This window comes from Numida meleagris, chromosome 1 (assembly GCF_002078875.1).
Source record: "Numida meleagris isolate 19003 breed g44 Domestic line chromosome 1, NumMel1.0, whole genome shotgun sequence".
Classification (NCBI taxonomy): Eukaryota; Metazoa; Chordata; class Aves; order Galliformes; family Numididae; genus Numida; species Numida meleagris.
In genome coordinates, this window is record NC_034409.1 from 125,921,888 (window position 1) to 125,940,800 (window position 18,913).

The window sequence follows — 18,913 nt, forward strand, 5'->3', positions numbered from 1 at the left end:
TGATTTAGCTGCTCCATTTGAGACTGCAGAGGAAGAAAATGGATTGTAGGAAGCAACCCACTAGTGACCTATCAGGTTTCACTGAAACTGCTTTATGGATTAAGATTGCAAAAAGAAGTTGGAAAAATCTGTGGCAATGTCTGATACTTGATTCAAGCCTCCTTAGACCTATATATGGACTGTTGCACTGAGAATTGAGATTTCACCGTCTAGCTGGCTTGCTCAGCTTCTGAGAAGATGAAAGCATTTCTGATATTCACATCTGACTTGATAACAGCAGCCTTGATGTGTTCTGCTATTGCCTTGGTTTCACAGTAAATATGTAGGTGGTGAGTGGGCATTTCCAGTCAACAGTGTCTACATTCTGTGTTTAGCAATATCCATGTAGTTGTAAAAACAACCAAGCCAGACTTCCCAGAAGCTATTTTTTCCTTATGCTGAAAGAAAGAATGGCAAAACACATTTCTATACCCTGGGCATAATTTTAGGGACTTTCTTTTTTAATATTACACACCTTGGTTTCCTTTCAACCCATCTACTCCACCCAGAACAGTCTATATTCATAACTAAATCATTACATAAAGCCTCAAGTGGTGACAAGTCTTGAAATAAATATCTATTAATATCTACTCTAGTCCCAGTAAGGTGCTATTTGGCCTTTATTACTACAAAGACAGCCTCATCTCCCCTCTTTCTCCCCATCTTCTTCATGACTTGTAGCTCTACCTTCACTCACAGGAGGTGAGAACATAGCTCACCTCCTGTTACTCTCTTCAGCTTTTACATGCGTTTGATGAGTTACGGTTTTGAATCAGAACCAAATGTCTGTCTCAGGGGAATTACAGCTGCTCTTGAATAGATTTTGATTGTTAACCTCTGGATACACTCCTAGGTTTTGTCTGGCTTTGAAATAAACAGAAATAAACAGTGCACACCCTCCTCAAAACTCTCCATTGCCTTGGCGTTGCCAGTTGGGCTGGAAAGAGCCCAAGAAAGCAGCCCACAATTACAACATCTGTAGCTTCAGTCTGCAACAGTGTACAGTAGCAGGTAACAACTATTAAAAAGATAACTTTTTTTTTCTGCTAATGATATCAAAGATTATATGAAGCCTCAAAATTTGGGGTCAGGATATGTTGTCACTGGAACATTTTTCAGATCAGTGAATACTGGTTGAAGAGAAGAGTATTGCTAGATCAGTCAGTACATCTCTTTACCTGTTCAGTCATGCTGCACACAGCACATTTTCTTGTGTTAAGTCTAGTTTAAAATGTGACGATCAGAGGGCTGGAGCATCTCCCCTGTGAGGACAGGCTAAGAGAGTTGGGGCTCTTCAGCCTGGAGAAGTCTCAGGGAGGACCTTATAGCGACCTTCCAGTACCTGAAGGGGGGTGACAGGAAAGGTGGGGAGGGACTTCTTAGAAGGGCATGTAGGAACAGGACTAGGGGACATGGCTTTAAACTGGAAGAAGGTAGATTTAGACTAGATATTAGGAAGAAGTTTTTTACTGTGAGGGTGGTGAGACACTGGAACAGGTTGCCCAGAGAGGTTGTGAATGCCTGCTCCCTGGAAGCATTCAAGGCCAGGCTGGATGGGGCTTTGAGCAACCTGGCCTAGAGGGAGGTGTCCCTGCCTAAGGCAGGGGGTTGGAACAAGGTGATCTTAAAGGTCCCTTCCAACCCAAACCATTCTATGATTCTATGATTTTATGATATGTGTTTTTTCCACTTTCTTACACTGCCTGTTCTTACTCAGAGTTGATCTTACTGTCAGGAGGTTTCTTTCCATATATTCCAGTGTTTGCTTTCTTGATTCTGTCCTATTACTCCTAATTAACTCCTTCATGTTTAAAAACTTCTCTTCTTCCTGCCTCCAGCTATATGCAAGCAAATATGTTTCCCTGTAGTCAGACCTTTATCAATTTGCACATGCTGAAAACATTACTGCCTTCCAGAGCCTTGTGTGCAGAACAACTGGCCTCATGGCCATGAGATTTTCTGGAAGAAGCCAGTCAGTCACACACACCAGTGACCTGGGAGCATCCATCAGTGATGCTGAAGCATTCTCCAGAGGGGAGTGGGCCCAGAGAAATCTGTCTGGCAGGAAGTGCAGCATAGAGAAAGAGGAAGAGAGATTTCATTCCTATGTAGCACCCAGGAAAGAGCCTGGGTAGGGATGGCAGGGAATTGAGCCAGAGCTTTTCATTTATCAGATGCCTATTTCTAACAATTTGAGAGCTGTGTGCAGTTTGAGAATCTGCTCCAAGAGGCCCTCCTTCCTAACAGCAGGGAGAGGAATGAAGGGGATAAATTCTCAGCTCATTATTTCCCAACAGACTTCCTCTCTTTCTTTCCCTGACCCTTTGCCTAGTCTGTGTTTACCATTGCATGTATATTTTAGTATTCTGGCACCTCAAAGATAGGTCCACAGCTCAATTTGTGTAAGGGGTGCTCGTTGAGGGTGATACGACTGAGGGGACAGTCCTGTGGGACCAAGAAGTGCTTCCTCCGACCAGCAGAGAAGAAATGGGCAATACAGAAGGAAAGATTGAGAGGAAAGAGGATGTTTGGATAAGGTAACTATTATATCCACTAAATAAAAAAGTAAAGATATCCACAAAAAAAAAAAAAAAAAAAAAGGATTCCTCATATGTAATTCAGATGAAGGTAGAATATACTTTACTATTTTATTCTTCTGAAGGGATTAAAAGAACAGATCTTTTCCATCTCATTAGGTATAGGTTTTTCAAGCCAACTTCCATCTCTGTACCATGAAGGAATTTACCTCAGTATAATGTGCTCGTGCAACTTTCAAAACTCTCCTTCATCTGCCACCTTACCTCACAGGCATACAATGTCCATTGCCAAACCAGAGTATGTGCATCTAGTCTGTAAATGATACAGCAGAACACAGGAATCAGTACATTTCTAATAATTTTGTTCAAGGGACTGCTTTTATAAATCTCTTCTGAGTATCTAGACTGCATAAGTCTGTGCTCAAAGCAGCAGCTCCTGGCTTTCCTAATATTGCAGTGGTGAGAAAATTCATCCAAATCGTGCAGTATCCTTTTTGATTTCTTCATTGCCTGTCAAGATTTGAATCAACATCACCTCCTGTCCAGTGGATATACCACTGAGGGAAGTCGTCTTCTCACTAATCAATGGGATTAGTGAGATTACAGTATGTATAAAATACTTTAATACTCAAGCAAATAGGGAACGGAACCCAACTTGCCTGCTTTTATGGAAGAAACCTTATCCTCAAGGTTGTCATTCCTTATGACTTCCCATGTAAATGCTGAACCACTAGGTTGTTAGATATGATTGATATTATTTCTTTCATTTTGCCCCTAAATGGTTTGTTTTAGGCAGCTAATTCCAACAAAGTGCTCCCCAAAATAGCTGGGACAAACACTGATGTTTTGGGACAATAGCATGTCCCAGTGACATGGGTCAACTACTTAGTGTTGGGAGTTACTACCAGGTCACTCAGGGGCTGTACGGATCTCTTGCTTGGGTGCTGTGCATTTCATATGAACAACTGTGGACTTTGCAAATTTGATACAAAAAGTAAATACATAACTGCTCTCATGCCTCCCAGTTGAATGTCCTAGTCATTATACTACACAGTCATGCTTTCACTGGATGTCTCCGTGCTTCCTCTCGCAATGAGCTTTAAGTCATTTTTATGCATAGCTTGAGTGGGAAACGTGAGGAGTGTTCCCTTCCTAGCTTCATGGGCACTTTGGGTCTGAAACTCTCCAGGAGCCTTTCAGTGCTCCCATACTGAGGGATTAATTCTGTCCAGGAGTGTGTTCAACAAAAACGTTGTCTTTATATCCTCCATGGGCTGTTCTTAATGAAAAATTACCTCACACTCTCCTTTAACAAAGGCCTCTGGTTTTTAAGGAGGTTTTTCTCATAATAAAAGTCATTTATGCATCAAAAAACCAGGACTAAAACCTTATCATTTTTCTGTAAATGCCTTCCTAGTGACAGGATTGAAATTATCTACCTATTGTTTCCCATGTGTTATTGAGGGAGGCCTCAGTGCTTTGCTCTCTGTTGTCACTTCCACTGGGATACAAAGCACCAAAGTCCATCTGAACAATGATTCTGGGCATTTCTGCCAAAGAGCTTGGTTCACTTTGGAGAAAAGTTTTATTTGATTTTGAATGTATCAAGTCCAAATTCATGTCAGGAAATATAAAAAATATAAGTTCTATATCCCTACTTTTCTTTTGAGATGAAAGTGACCAAGATAAAAATACAACTTTAGAGTTTTCTTCATATAAGTATTGACAGTTGTTTGTTTTATACATAACCAATTTAACTGTCCAGTTGTCCTGAATTTCAAACCGTCATGTCTCTTGGGTGAGGATCATGCCTTCTAGTTTTCTGGCATATGGGCAGATGGTAGCATATTTTTAGGCAGTATTTACAGCAAAGAGATAAATTAAGAAACATAACCAAAAACTAGGGGAAAAGGGCTATCTAGATGTCATTGTGTTAAAAACACTCCCATTCATGACATCTTCCTCTATCTGATTGTTTTTCCACCATAACACTGAGTAAAATGAAAATAAATTGTAACCGCTTGCATTGTTTTGAAGCCTGGAATTTTAGTTAGAAAAACAGTGTGGGATCACAATGGAAATTATAAGAGAAACTGAAGTCTAAGCAGAACTAATCCATCACCTACTCCTCTACCAGTAAAATTAAGCCTTGAATGTATTTACTACTTTAGACTTAAAATCCTTTTTTTTTTTTATATAGAAAGTTTCTTGTGAATGATTAAAGAAATATTGAGCTGGAATTAACTGGAAAGGTTTTGTTGTATTGGAGAGAATAATAGCAACCAAATCCACCGCTATCCTAACGATAGGATCAAAATGCACTGAGGGTGGAGGAAATGTCTGGAAGCTGTTCAGTGTAGCCTGCACTTCTTTTTTTTTTTTTTTTTTTGCATTTCAACTGAAGTCTGAGCTCTTCAGTCATGAATGAGAACAATAGTGGCTTTTAAAAGAATGTAATTGGGAAGGTTGGCTTTTACTGGCAGTTTGTGCAAGATCTGTGCTTCCAGCATGCTGTCAGATGCAAGTCTGGAGTGACTGAGGAGCTGGACCCGCTTTTTGGTGTTGCGTAAATGCAGATTTGGTCTTCCAGTGCGCAGGCTGTGAGAGTGGCATCAGCCCAGCAATAATCAAAGACAGACAGGAAAGAAAGAGAAGGGAGTCTCCTCAAAAAAGATCACTATAAAAATTGAATTATAAACCAGAGCGCACAGATTCCAGTTGGCTGCATGGAAAAGCCCACTGTTTCTCTGTTGTTGCAGTCAGGTTTTAGCTAAACATAGGTTCAGGCTGTAAATTGTATGGCAACCTCATCTGGATGGTTTCTTAACTCTTAGGAAAATTATTAAAGGTGTGGCTTTCCCTAGGTTGCAGAAGGAAAGTTTGGTATAGTATTTTCTCTCGGCTGATTTGGAATTTCTGTAAAACAAAAAACTAAAAAGAATTCTTCAGCAATTCACTGACTTTTGCTGACCAAATATAAAGTTATAACTATTATATCATTTAATGTCTCTCTTAATGGAAAGTCACAAATATGTAGGAACGAACAAATAGTTCCCATAACAGGGAAACAAAAGGCATCGGCCCAGTCAAAGAATATTCAGGTGCAATATAGTAATGTTCTGAAGAAGGAAGCCTGGCAGGCAGAATTGTTAGCATTTCATTATTATTTTCATTATCATCAACCCCCAATGAGACCCCATTGTGCTAGACTTACTCAGGCAGTCCCAGAGTGCTCGTGACCTGCTCTCCACCAACTTCTTTTCCAAAGTGATGTTCTGCAAGAAAGGCACTGTTAAAACCTGAAATGCAAATTAAGCATTACCAAACTCCTCCATGTCTGTTTTGTTGTTGCTGTTGTTGTTATTTTCATTTTTGTTTGTTTTAAAAGAAATCCCACTAGTGATGAATATACAGTGTAATAGTAGGTATTGTGAATTTTTTATTGTGGATATCTAGGATCCTAATATATGCAGGAATAAACTTGTCGGAGGAGAAACAAAAAAATAATATATGATTATACTCCAACTGGTAAACAGGATAGCCTAATCAATCATTTTATTAATTCTTAAGATGAAAAAGCTCAAAAAAAATTAAATACTGTTACGAATCATGTTTGTTTTCCTTGCAGCGCAGCTACAAATCCTGGTGAGACCCTACTCTGCTATGCTCTATATAAAAGATAGTCTCAGCCCAGAGCTCACAGCTCATATTCATAATGCACAGCTGAGCAAGCCACATAAAGGGACTGCATAAATATGGAACAACTAATGGAGAAAAAAAATGGATTACACAGAAAAAGCCAGTTCTCCACAAGCATGAGATTTGAGTCCTTGCCTGTCATTATCTATTATTGATAGACTCAGTCACAGGTTACAGAGCAGTAATTTGTTTTGACATTTTTAAATTTGATTCCCAATGTTTGTCTGATCTTGGCTGAATGGTAGCCAAGTACGTAATGCATAAAATCTCTAAAAGCATGGTCAAGATATCGGGAATGAGCTGCACACAGGGCACATACTTTACAGTAAGAGGACTTATATTATTGACTTCATTAGCCCTCCAGCACCTGCGTTACAGTGACCAAGTAGGATTATTTAACTCATTCCATCCTGGAGCTATGGGAGAGAAGCAAACTGGACAGGTGTCCCTGGATGCAGGGCTTGCCTAGGTACTTGCACACTCTTCAGAAAATCTAGGTCTAGCCCTTACTCAGGGCTGTCTATTGTAGTATGTTACAAAACAGTAATTGTAGCTTAGTCAAACCTATGACATTGCTACACTGATTACCTGCCACTCATAGTACTTCACCAGGTTTCTGAAAATCTGGCCACTAAATAGTCGTGCAAAGGTGCAATACTCTTTTAGAGACTTTCCTCTCTTTTTAAAGCTGCTGAATTAGAGAAAATGTTCCATAGGTTTTCTGACCATGTGAGTTGTAGAACTCACAAAGCCAGCTGCCGCTCACAATCCCCACCCACTTCAAAATATCTGTTAATTGCAGTACTGTATACTTTTTTTCCACAAAACTTGTGCTGATCTCTCAGCACAAAACAGTTGTTTAGGAAATCTGAGAAAGAAAGGGACATTGGAAAGCCAAAACAAACAAACAAAAAATAAATAAATGAAAAGAAGCAAGTAACAAATAAGATGAAGTGTAAGTAGGTTTTATCTTTTAGTAAAATTAACAATAAGCATGTGACCTGATTTATTGTGTCTTTACTCAAGGACTGCTGAGGACATTAAAGAAAAAAAAAAAAGAGTATCAATCCCTTTTGTTCAATTCCCTTCTGAATTGCTGTGCAACTCTTTGAAAAAAAAATTGTCTTGCCCTACCCCACCCCACCCCNCACCTCACCTCACCTCACCTCACCTCACCTCACCTCACCTCACCTCACCTCACCTCACCTCTGAGGCTCTGTCCCCACTGGCATGCTTTGTAGGCTTGGTCCCCTGATGCTAGAGGTCTCATGGAAGTTTTGATGTCCCTTCATATATAAATCAAACTCCTGGGATATGATGCACACCTAAATCTTTGTCTAGGATGGAGATAAGGTTCCTGTCTATACACAGGAATTAAGAAAGTAAAACTGTTTTTGTTATTAAATGAATCTTACAGATTTCTTATTGAGCCCAGAAGATGTGGCCAGTACAACAGTTTTGCTTGTTTTTACAGCAAAACAGAGAAACTCTTGTTTCATTTGAAAATATAAATAAACCCAAATAACTTAAACTGTAACCTCTGTGGCTAAAGTTAGGAATGTTATGTGATGCATTAAAATGAAAACCTTTTCCCAATAGAGATCAATATTTTATATGAACATTAAAATAGGTGTGGTTTTACTGCTTTCCTCTGTTTTAGTAATACAGTAGACCCACAAGCATCACAGAGAAGGGTAAGTCAGCATGATGTCTGCTTTATATTGCTGGAATAGCTACCAAGTATAGTACTGAATGTGATCTCAGTGGATTCATTATAGAGGACATTCTAATTAATTTTTCCTCTTGAATAGCTGGTTGGCAGAGGAACATGGCTACAGAAAGGGGAAAGCTAGGTAAATTAATGCATAATGGTGTCCATTGTTAGAATATTGTTGCTAACAATATATTCTCACCTGTTTTGTATGAAGCCTCCTGTAAAACAGTATTGTAATGGAACGCAATGTACTGCTTTACCTTCTGATGTCCCTTCCATGAAACTTGGGAACTGAGAGAGTAATTGAGGCCTTCAAATAAATAACCAATGGATTGAGAACCTTTATATTCCTCAAAATCCAGCTATTTTCACACAGTTAACTCTGAGGTTTAGGGGGTCTTTTTCGATAATCCTCCAAGCCCTTACACTCACGATTTCTGAACTGCCCTACTGCAGTAATTCCCTTCTTTTACTTACAACCATCTTTCTTGGAAAGGAGTCTTCATTTCCTAACTATCTCAGCTTTAGTTTTAAAGAAAAAACTAATAGCTTGCTTTCTTCTGAATTCAGTTAGGAAAGCAATAAAATTTCTCAGAAATCAAGTAGTCATGCTACATGAGTAAGAGATGGGGAAGACTGCTGCATTTAAAATATTAGTGAAGACTATTTTCAGTTTGCACAGGATTTGTTCACTGACCAAGCTGTTTGCTATTCTACGTGTTTTGTACCTCACTGAAGACAGTGAAGTGCTCCCAGATTAATTAACTCAAAATCAAGCCTTGTTGAAACCTACATTTCTAAAGATGGAAATAAAGAACACTGACAAGGCTGACTAAACCTCAAAGCTTTCTTAGGCCCTCCTGAGGAAGCTGGAAGGAAGTCCATCATTAAGCCCATGTTTATTGAGAAGATCATATTCAAGTCTTCATTATCTAGGATTGGTTAATATGGGTTTTGGATTATCCATTAAGACACCCTTTACTTCATACACTGACAAAAAGCCCTACTGTGACGTGGATTCCCTGACTGACACCAGCTCCAGCTCAGAGCTTTTCCATGCCACTGCTGATGCAACCATTCATATCATGTCTGTTTCCCTGTTCTAGACTAGTCTTCATTTGTTTTGTGTTACTTTTGGTTTTGTATTATTCAGGTTACCTGTGGCAATTGGATATTAGGACATTTGAACAGATAGACTCTAGCAATCCCATGTCTACCTTAGTATCTCCTGAGAATACATTGTGTTTCTACAGTATAGGCAGAACAACATTTCTCCCAAATGTACATGAGCATTGCCAGACCTGTAGGCATACCTCAGGTAAAACTTGGGGTAGATGTTCACAGAAACACAGAAACACTAGTGTTTTTCAATGTAAAGCTGTATTACAGTTTTAGCTGCTCTTATGTGCATGGTGAGCGTCTAACAGCATCTGTACTGAAATCAGATTAAATGACAGACTTTGGCAGTTTTGCCATTTGAAACTATCTTAAAATACAATTATTTTTAGTGCCTTGTTTTACAGACAATTTTTTTAGGATTTTTGCATATAAAATTTCTTCAGCAACACATTTGTTACTCTGAAGAAGTTTTTGTACTCAAATAATTTATTGGAACAGACTAGAGATAGTTTGTTTATTCTGAAAAGGTTTTTCTCTTCTGTTTTTAGAAGGATTAATATCTCCGAAAACACATGAGGGAAAAAATAAAGCATACGAGTTTTTGCCTAACTCATTGTTAAGATTAGGGGAATAGTTCAGGAGTAATCTAACCTATCATTTTTTGTTCTACTAGCCAAAGACCACCACGGCAATGTGAGAAAACAGATATGACTCAGGGGCAGCATTTTTGAGGGAAAATAAATCTTAGAATAGACTACAGAATAGAAATGATATCACTCGATTACTTACTCACTCTTCACAGAACAAAATCAAAGTCTTAGAAGTCAAAGGAAAAGATAAGAGACAGAGCCACTGGATGGCACTCATTGCAGGGACACAGCTATACCTAACTGGACTTCAGTAGTCTTCCTTTTTTGAAAATTAAGGGTATAAAAACAGAAATCCTTTTCCCATCTTAGAACCTTTCTTTAACGTTCTAGCAATCTGAAGTTATCTGTGTTGTGTATAGCTATGTTGAAGTATTGGATACACGTCAGCTAATATCTTCAAAACACAAAAGCTGTATCAGTTGTTTTTTAAAAATATATATCTCTGAACATAATAATTTCTTTGAGGTTGTAGATGCAAACTTTCAACAGACACACATCTACAGCTTGTTGGTTTCCACACAATTGGTTTGCTCCGTTTGTTTTTTAAGCCCTTGAACAAATAAATCTTCCATTGACAAATGATAGCTTTAACCTCTTTTATTATGAAATTGTCTTCTTCTGACTTACATGTGGACTGTCTTTTGTCCCTTTTCTCATATCCTGTAAATTCACGACTTTGTAAATTGTTTACACAACTTCGTTTCAGTGTTTTCTTGATTAGTGGGATGATATGGGCCAATTTACATGAGAAATAAATAAAAGCTCTAGGAGACAGAGAGACGTTATTCTGAACTGGCTAATATTGTTAACTCACTGATGCTTGTTAACTCTGTAAAAGAAAACCTGCAGGTATAACAAGATGAAACATATTGCCTGGCTAATGCCAGTGGATAAACAAGATTATCATATGGGTATTATTAATTTTTCAATGGAGGAAACTGCATTATCAATTTCTATTGCATACCTGTGCTTTTGCACTCTTCTTTGATGAAGAAATTAAAAAATTCATGTTCCAGTAACTCTTTCTTATGTCACACTCAAGGCATTAAATATGCCTTGATAAAAAAAAAAAAGGAAAAAAAAGGTAAAAAGAAAGTTCTCACCCAGATGTGGAAGAATGTCCCTAGATATGAGCTGCCAGACAGTTTATGGGGTGTTACTGTGGGTTAGGCTTTTTATGATGATGTTAGTGATTTCAAGGAAACCAGGACTATTGCAGAGATAACTACAACAGGAAGCCTTTGACATATGAAAGCGGTCAAATGTGCTATCAACCAAATAATCCTCTTTCTGTAGTCTTTTCAAAAGAAATGTCACAAGTCTTTTCACTAGTAAGGTCCTCAGTCAATTATCAATGCAGCTGAAATGTAAATACACCAAAATTCTCCTTGTAAAAGAAATCTCTTTTCAGGAATAAGAATTCATTAAGATTGATATTTCGTAATAGATGAATTACATACCACAGAAATGTTCCCAGAAAATTGAGAGGTATCAAATTAGCTACAGATGTTAATATATTTATCAGAAACCACAACAGTAGGAAACAGATTTTTAGTTAAGTTTTCAGAGATTATTTCTAATTGATTTGTTACATATTTCTGAAAACTGTTGATAGAAGTCCGTGAAAGAACATAGAATGACCGAGTATCAGAAAGAAACTGAGATCTGAAAGACTAAATGGATGAAGAAGGTGGGTGTCATGAACTTATTCTGTGCTATTTGGCAAGTGAGCCTTGGCTGTGTGGTCAGTGAATTGACAGATACAGATGAAGGCAGCCAATGAAAGAACAGAACATTTAAAATGTCAAAGAACTTAGTTAAATTCAAGTACATAAGCCACAGACTTTCTACATTTATTGAAATTTGCAAATTTTCTTGATGAGCACAATGAATGTAGTTAAAACATATGTGTTGCCTCTTGAAAAGATGTTAAAAAAACAAACTGAAGCTTCTGGAAAAACAGTCAGCAGCTGGTTTGATCTTAAACTGGACAGTGTAACTTTTCCTGGAAAGTTTAGGCATGCTGATGAATTATCTGTCTGGAAAAGGTATCACCAATGATTCTTATAAAAAATTAATCACTCTTTTTGTTATACAGTTTTGGATATTTTTGCATGAAATGGTTCTTACGTGCCGAAATGGCAACACCCACATAACCAAGTTTTGCCAAGTGGGTTGAGCCTTGAAAGTATGGGAACTCCTATCCACATACATAGCTGATATATGAGATTCATATGCTTACACCTCTTATAAAAACATGGAGAATTAATTCAGGCCATTTTTCTTAGTGATTCTGTCTTGTTCCAGCAGTTCTCTGAGTCAGTAACATTCTGCTACACCTTAAGGGATCTGGAATTTGTCTGGAGAGAGAAAGCCAAGACAGAAATGATTGCCTTATTGCACCATGAGTACTGTGCCAAAATATTATTAGATGCACCACATCTTTCTAACAATTTTCATCCACAAATTCTAAATGACCAAAAAGATATTTTCTATTACTTGTTTGCATGTTTCCTTTATAGTTTTATATTCTTTATTTTTTCCATGAAAACCTATTTCCTATCTTCCTAATAACTAATGATACTAGGTTTTTAAAATAATTACTGAAAAGGAAAAGACAGAAAATTAGCAAGTTTTTAAATCCAAAATTTATATGACTGTACCTGCAATTTTAAAAAGGTGATCTGCAAACGTAAGATGATATATTAAAGTGACAGCTTCATCTTTCTACTTGGCTAAGATTCGAGCTTAGGATTCTTGAGTTCACCTGTAGTAAATGAAGACATCACTAACTCCCAAAACACAGCAAGGAGCTGAATGACTTAGCTTTGTATTGAGAGAGGGAAAATCTGGAAAGGTTTTCATGTGGACTTGAAAACAAAAAGGATGAAACAAAAATCCAGCTAGAACTCTGCTTCATTATATTTAGATCTATAATTATTCTTTCAACTCAGGCTTGTTTCCCTGACAAAGCAATGCCATGAACTTCACTTGTAAAAAAAAAAGGGGGCAATCTATTTCAAGTTTTACTTTGAAAAAAATGAGGTAAGAATAGAACCACGAGATTTTTTTTTTTCCTGGAATAAACTGTAGTGATAATATTTTGTTTTCTGTAATAATAACAAAGAAAAAAGAAAAAAAGAGAAAGAAAAAAAGACTTATACAAGAGAATGTATTTTTCAGATAAAAGCTGTCTTGTTACTAAATTTCTGAATAGAATTTTTCTAGACAAGAACAGGAGAAATATGGAAACTCAGAAACTGTTCAAGACCTTGCAATTGTAAGAAACAGAGAAAAGAAACAAACGCCAGACGCCAGCAGTCACATTGTTTTTTCCAGTACTCCTTTCCTTCAACTTCAGGACCAAACCCAAATCTGTTAAAGAAATCATTCAGTAAACATCCTTTGCAGTAAACAGCAGGGTTACTTTCACTGTGTAGCTCAGACTGCATCTTCTGTTAGAATGAAGCAGTTAAAGTAAATCTCTAAAAGTGGCATGAATTTAAGGTATCTTCCGTCTCTTTTAATGACCTGTTGACTTACTGATTTCTTTTCCAATCTGGTTTCAGGTTTGGACTCAGTGCCCAGACTGAGGAAACTCGCAGCGGCAATAGTTGTTCATTTATGTTGTGGTTTTGTTCCTCCTTTTTTTTTTCTGATTGTGTCTTGTCCCTTCCTCTCCCTACTGTGGCCACCAGTGAGCAGTTAGGTGATTTGAAGGAAAGAAGAGATTACTTGACTTAATTAGTTCATTTTTTTGTTATAGGTCTCGATTTATTTATGAACTTTTTGCTTTTTTTTTTTTTTTTACTTTCTACTTCAGAATTATTTTCACCTCACCCACTGGAATTTGATTACAATTAATTATTTCTTTTTTATTAGGAATAAATACAATTACCGGCTTCTTGCAAACTTCAGCTTTCTCTGAAGTCTGTTACTTAATGATGGCTTGGAACAAGAGAACCCAGCAGAGGTCTGCCTTGCTGGCAGAGGTCTGACAGAACACTATTTTGTAAAATGATCTTCGGCATAAAACTGCAAGCTGTTCCAGCTGGCTTTTCTGACTGTGTCTATACGGAAAGGTGAAGGAGCGGGTCTGAGAACAGGCATGCAATTTCCAAGGCTTGCACATACTACTGGTGAGCACTTGGCTGTGCCTGCGTCTCAGTTTCCCCGCTACTCTTCCTATCTGCCAATGATTATTTTAGATCATTCCCATGTCTCTACAGACCTCATGAATAATACAGAGTGCATCTGAAGCACTGAGGGAAGCTGAGGAGTTTCTTGCTTTGAAGAAGCTAGGCAATATGACACGGGCGCATGCAGTAGGAGTAGCTAATCTTGCTGAAGGAGGCAGAGGGTCCTCAGTATCACCTGAAGCTCTCTCCAGCACAGCTTATTATTATTTCATGATATGTCTGGCTGTCTGGCGGCATGCTAAAAGTACTGGAGTCTGGCTTCTGGAAGGGGGACAAAGTGCTCTTTTAGTGCAGTCTGCGAATTCACAAAGTGGCTCTTGATGAACGTGGATTAAATTTAACACAAAACTGTAAACAGACTCTAGGAATTTTAGTTCCCTACAGATCAGAGTATCTGTCGGGAAAAGGCAGAGCTGTACATCGTACAAACTCATGAGTTAGGTTGGAGTGTACCCAGGCAGCACTTGGAGGATAATTAAGCTAGAGAAAAGGCAGAAAGATTTTGCTTCATCAGTATAACCTCCTATTTTCAAATATCTTCTCTGCTGCTACAGGACCATATGACATATTTGGTACTTAGAGAGTGTGCAGTGAAAATTGACTTAAAAGGAATAATGAGATTACCTTCTAAAAGAGTGGATTTTGAACATACATATTTTTAACAAAAAAAATTCAGACTTTTTTTTTAGGAACAAAGTTATCTTAATTGTTCTCCATCTTCTCAGTGACAAAAAGAGGTTGTTACTGCTGTGTGGAGGTGCTATGTAGCATCAGTTGTGGCACTATGGAATATCAATGCATAAAGCCAGGCTATAACCTCTCAGGACGTTTTTGGGTTTCCTTTTTGATTTTTAAGAAATGCTATACCTTTGGCTAGAGAAGAGAATGAGAAAGGGACCTATGTCATAATGAGTTTTTGAGAAGAAGTCAACTTATTTATTCTGTTCTTGTTAATGCTAACACTCAAAATGTCATACATAAGGAAAGCATATTGTTGTTTAATTTGCATGACAATGAATAGAGTGTAAAAACAGATATGTTTTGAACAATCGAGCTCCGTAGTAAAACAGGTGTACCTAATCTACAGCATACTTGAAGCCCAAACTACACATGTTCCTTATTGCAGAGGTAGGTTCTGGATTAATGTGATTATGTATGTTTATAAATATGCACACACATGCTCATAAAGATTTGCCTGTCTTAAAATGTAGCCTGTGTACTTTCTTCCCAATTTGGATTCTGCAGATAAATAACAAATCAAGGTTTCTCCCTAAGTTAAATTCTGTATTTCCATTTCCATTCCAATGCTGCTGAATTGGAACTGTCATCAACACAACTCTCCCAAGCCCACACCAGCACCTCTGCAGAAGTGGTTTATCTAAAGTCTCATAGTTGGGGATTTCAGTGTTTTTGAACTGAGATCTTTAGCTGAGAAGTATTGCATGCTGAGAACTGTTTGCTGTAGATGCTACTTGCCTGTGGCAGCAGCTGCTGTGATCTCAAGAACCATGCTGTTTTCAGAACAGGTAAAGGTAGTATATGTTGCACAGGTAGGAATGGGCTCCATGAGATTTTTTTTGCACTCCGACTTATGTTGGATGATAGTGATTATAAATTTATTCTCACTGTATTACAAATGATTTAACTCTGGCTGTGATTCAGAGCTAGCTGGGTGGGCCATGGCACACAGATATCTGAGGCAATGCACTTCTGTTAAAAGTAGTGGAAATGGCATTGTCTTAGAAATGTACCTGGCTCAAATTCTCTTAAAGTGCCTGGTAAAGATTTATATGTATCTGCTGCACTGTAATACAGTACAGGTGTTAATGATACTTGGAGAAAATGACAAAGAATTAGCTAATAGAAAATCCCTCTAGAGATATTTCAAATAAGCATTTTGGACTGCTTTCATTTGATTCTCCCTTAGTGTACACCTGGAATAGTCATTACACTGCTCAGCAGGAAGTTCACTGTTCTCCCATCATGATTTAGTGGTGTTTGACACCTCCTGCTTGTTCGTTTTATGTCACAGTTCCATAAAATGGAAAGCAGTGAAGGACAGGCTTTCGTGTTTTCATCTGCTAATGTTGAAGACTTAACTGTATTTTCAAGGAGGAAAAAACCCAACATAACACAAAAGAATAACCTTCAATAGAATAGATATAAGCCATCGCAGCCTCAATGGAGATGTTTATTTAAATATTTCCTTTTTTTTTTTTCCTGTTTTTAAACCATTGTTTCTGTATTTTTAGACGTGGGACCAACCATTTGTACAGAGGTCATGTTGTGGAAGTCTGGTCCAATAAAAATGTAATAGTTTATCTTTCTAACATCTACACTTTTGAAACCTAAAACTACAGTGGAAAATTATTTGCGTGAAAGTCTTCAGTGTCTTCAGATTCCAAGGTCTGTGTTACTGGTAATGGCAGACAGTTTCTTGTGGACAACAACAGCCACACCCAGACACTTTGGAGAAAGCTATTTTTTTGGAGCTAGCTCACTAAAAATGATTGAATTTCCATTCAGGGACGCCAGAAACACTTTCCATGTCTCCTAAATACTGTAAGAGAGTTTCAAATTATGTGCCTCAGTGCACAGAAGAAATATGCTTACCCACAAAGTTTCTGAATCTCAGCTTTTACTATATTAATTTTTCTCTTTTATTTGAAGCTATGAAGTTCTAAGTAATTAGCAGTGTGAATTTCATGAAGGGTACCTTCAAGGTGCCTTCGTTAAAAAAGCTTGGAAGCTAGCTGTGGAATTGTTTCTGCAAATAAATTTAAGCACCTATAGAGGGGTCCATGGTGATGTTTTTGAACACGTGGTGATTAGCTTTTCAAAACTGCTGCATAATTTTCTGACTTTCCTCCTGATGTGGTGGAGAGTGACATAAATGGATGTATCAATCAGAAAGCAGTTATGAACAGACTTCTGATGTTTCTTTCCCCCAAACAATTGAGACCTGTTCACTTACTCATGTGGGTGGGGGGTGGGAGAGAGAGCAAGCAGGAGATGGCAGGAGGTAGGGGGTAGGGGGACACCTGCCATGCAGTGTTCAAGCCCACCATACAGCACTGGGACATCCCTTCTGCTCTTGGAGCAAGGCCCTGGCTTCCAGGGACAGTCAGGGCACTCTTGAAGTAAAGCACTGCAACAGATGTGCATCTGCTGTAAATGTCATGGCACTAACATATCTGGGATTGCCCAATCCCAGTAGCTTAGACTTCAGCAAAAAGACAGTAAAGATTTGCCACTTAGAAAGCACTCACAATTAACATTCCATCATCCTCTCTAAATGAGATTTTCCCAGTGGAATAAACTCATTTCCTTGTCTGTTGTTGCACAATTATTTCTAATATGTTAAATACCATTGCAATCCTTCTATTGTGAAATTAAATTTTTAGTAATTTCCATATTGTCACTCTGAAGTTAATTGTTATTGGACTTGGAAGATAAACAAAGATGATTTTACTAGCTAAACGTTCAGTAAGAAAGCATTTCTGATGTCACAAACCCCTTTAAGACAGAGTCAATTATCCAACTATTAGTATTTTAGAAAAAATGTGGAATTTTCCTAACATAGTAAATGGCTCGTAAGGAGTTACAACTGTCAGTTCAGGACATATCACAGAAACTTCATAGCAGCAATTGTTTTTTCTTCAAGCTGCAGGAAGCAATAAGGAATCTCTTTTAAAGTCTAGGAAGAAGAACAATATTTTCAAATTGTTATTTGCAATAGTATTTTTCAACAAGTGGATTCATTTTGGACAAAAATGTTCCCTTAGTTCAGCCAACCCCCTTTGTCTCACTGTCCCACTCTCCAAAAATGTAATGATCAGAGAATTCAGTTATGTTGTTTATTATCTTCTCGGGAAATGCTCAGGAGCAGCTAAAACAAAAATAATTGTCACTCATCCTGAAAAAAAGAGGTCTTGCAATGCAACATGCTTGTATGTGTTCTTTCTGTGGGGATCACTGACACATGAAACACTCAGCATTGAGAGAGACTGAAAATGAAGGTGGCTTCCCACAGTTGCTAATGATTAGTCCAGAGCAGAGTTAAGTTCATACCAAAGCACAGCTTACATCCTCACGGTTACTCTCCAGCAGGAACCCTCTGCCCAACATCATGGTGCAGAGGGCTCTGCCAAGTACTCTTTGATTCTGAAGTCTACAGCTACCCAGCACAGACTTGGCTTGACTCTTCTCAGCCCCATAAGATGTCCTGTAGTCCTAAGAGGTATGCTGTGATTTTTTTTTTAGCTCAAAGTGCATGAAATGCAAAAGATCTGTTCAGCAGACAGAGTTGTATCGCTGTTATGGTAACATGATTGCAAGAGAGAAAAATTTCCATCAGTATACAGCGCTGGGCACCAAAAAAGCTAAGGGTTGAGAATACTAATTATTGTTGCCTTTGCTTTTGAGTCAGATACCTTCATCTGAGGTGATGCACTGTAACAATTCTGGGAGTGCTCATTCACAGAAGACAGTGTAAAATCTTATTTGGTCCTTCAGGAAAGGCTAAGGAAAGCTTTGCATGATTCAATTTTAACAAATTAGAAAAGAAAGAATAATCTGTACCAAGAGAAAGAGACCAGAACAACTTTATTTCAGATGAATTGTTTGTTTTTCATTAGCCAAAGTAAGATTCCACATTGACACGTCAATAAAATATTAATAATTACTTTTCAGCCTACCAAGTTGTCAAATGCACTAATGTAAGAAATTTTTTGGAATTCATTAATATGTCCATAGATTAACTAGCTCTGTAGTCTACTCCTGTAGGAAAACACTTGGACACAGGGTCACCCCGACAGTCGGCAAAGGGAAAAGACGAACCCCCGCCCGCCCGCGTGGGAAGCAGCAACTCAGTGTGAGTTCAAATAGCTTCATTTTATTAGGGCAGCAGCCCTCTCTTATATAGCACACTTGTTTACAAGCCAGGTGCCCCACACA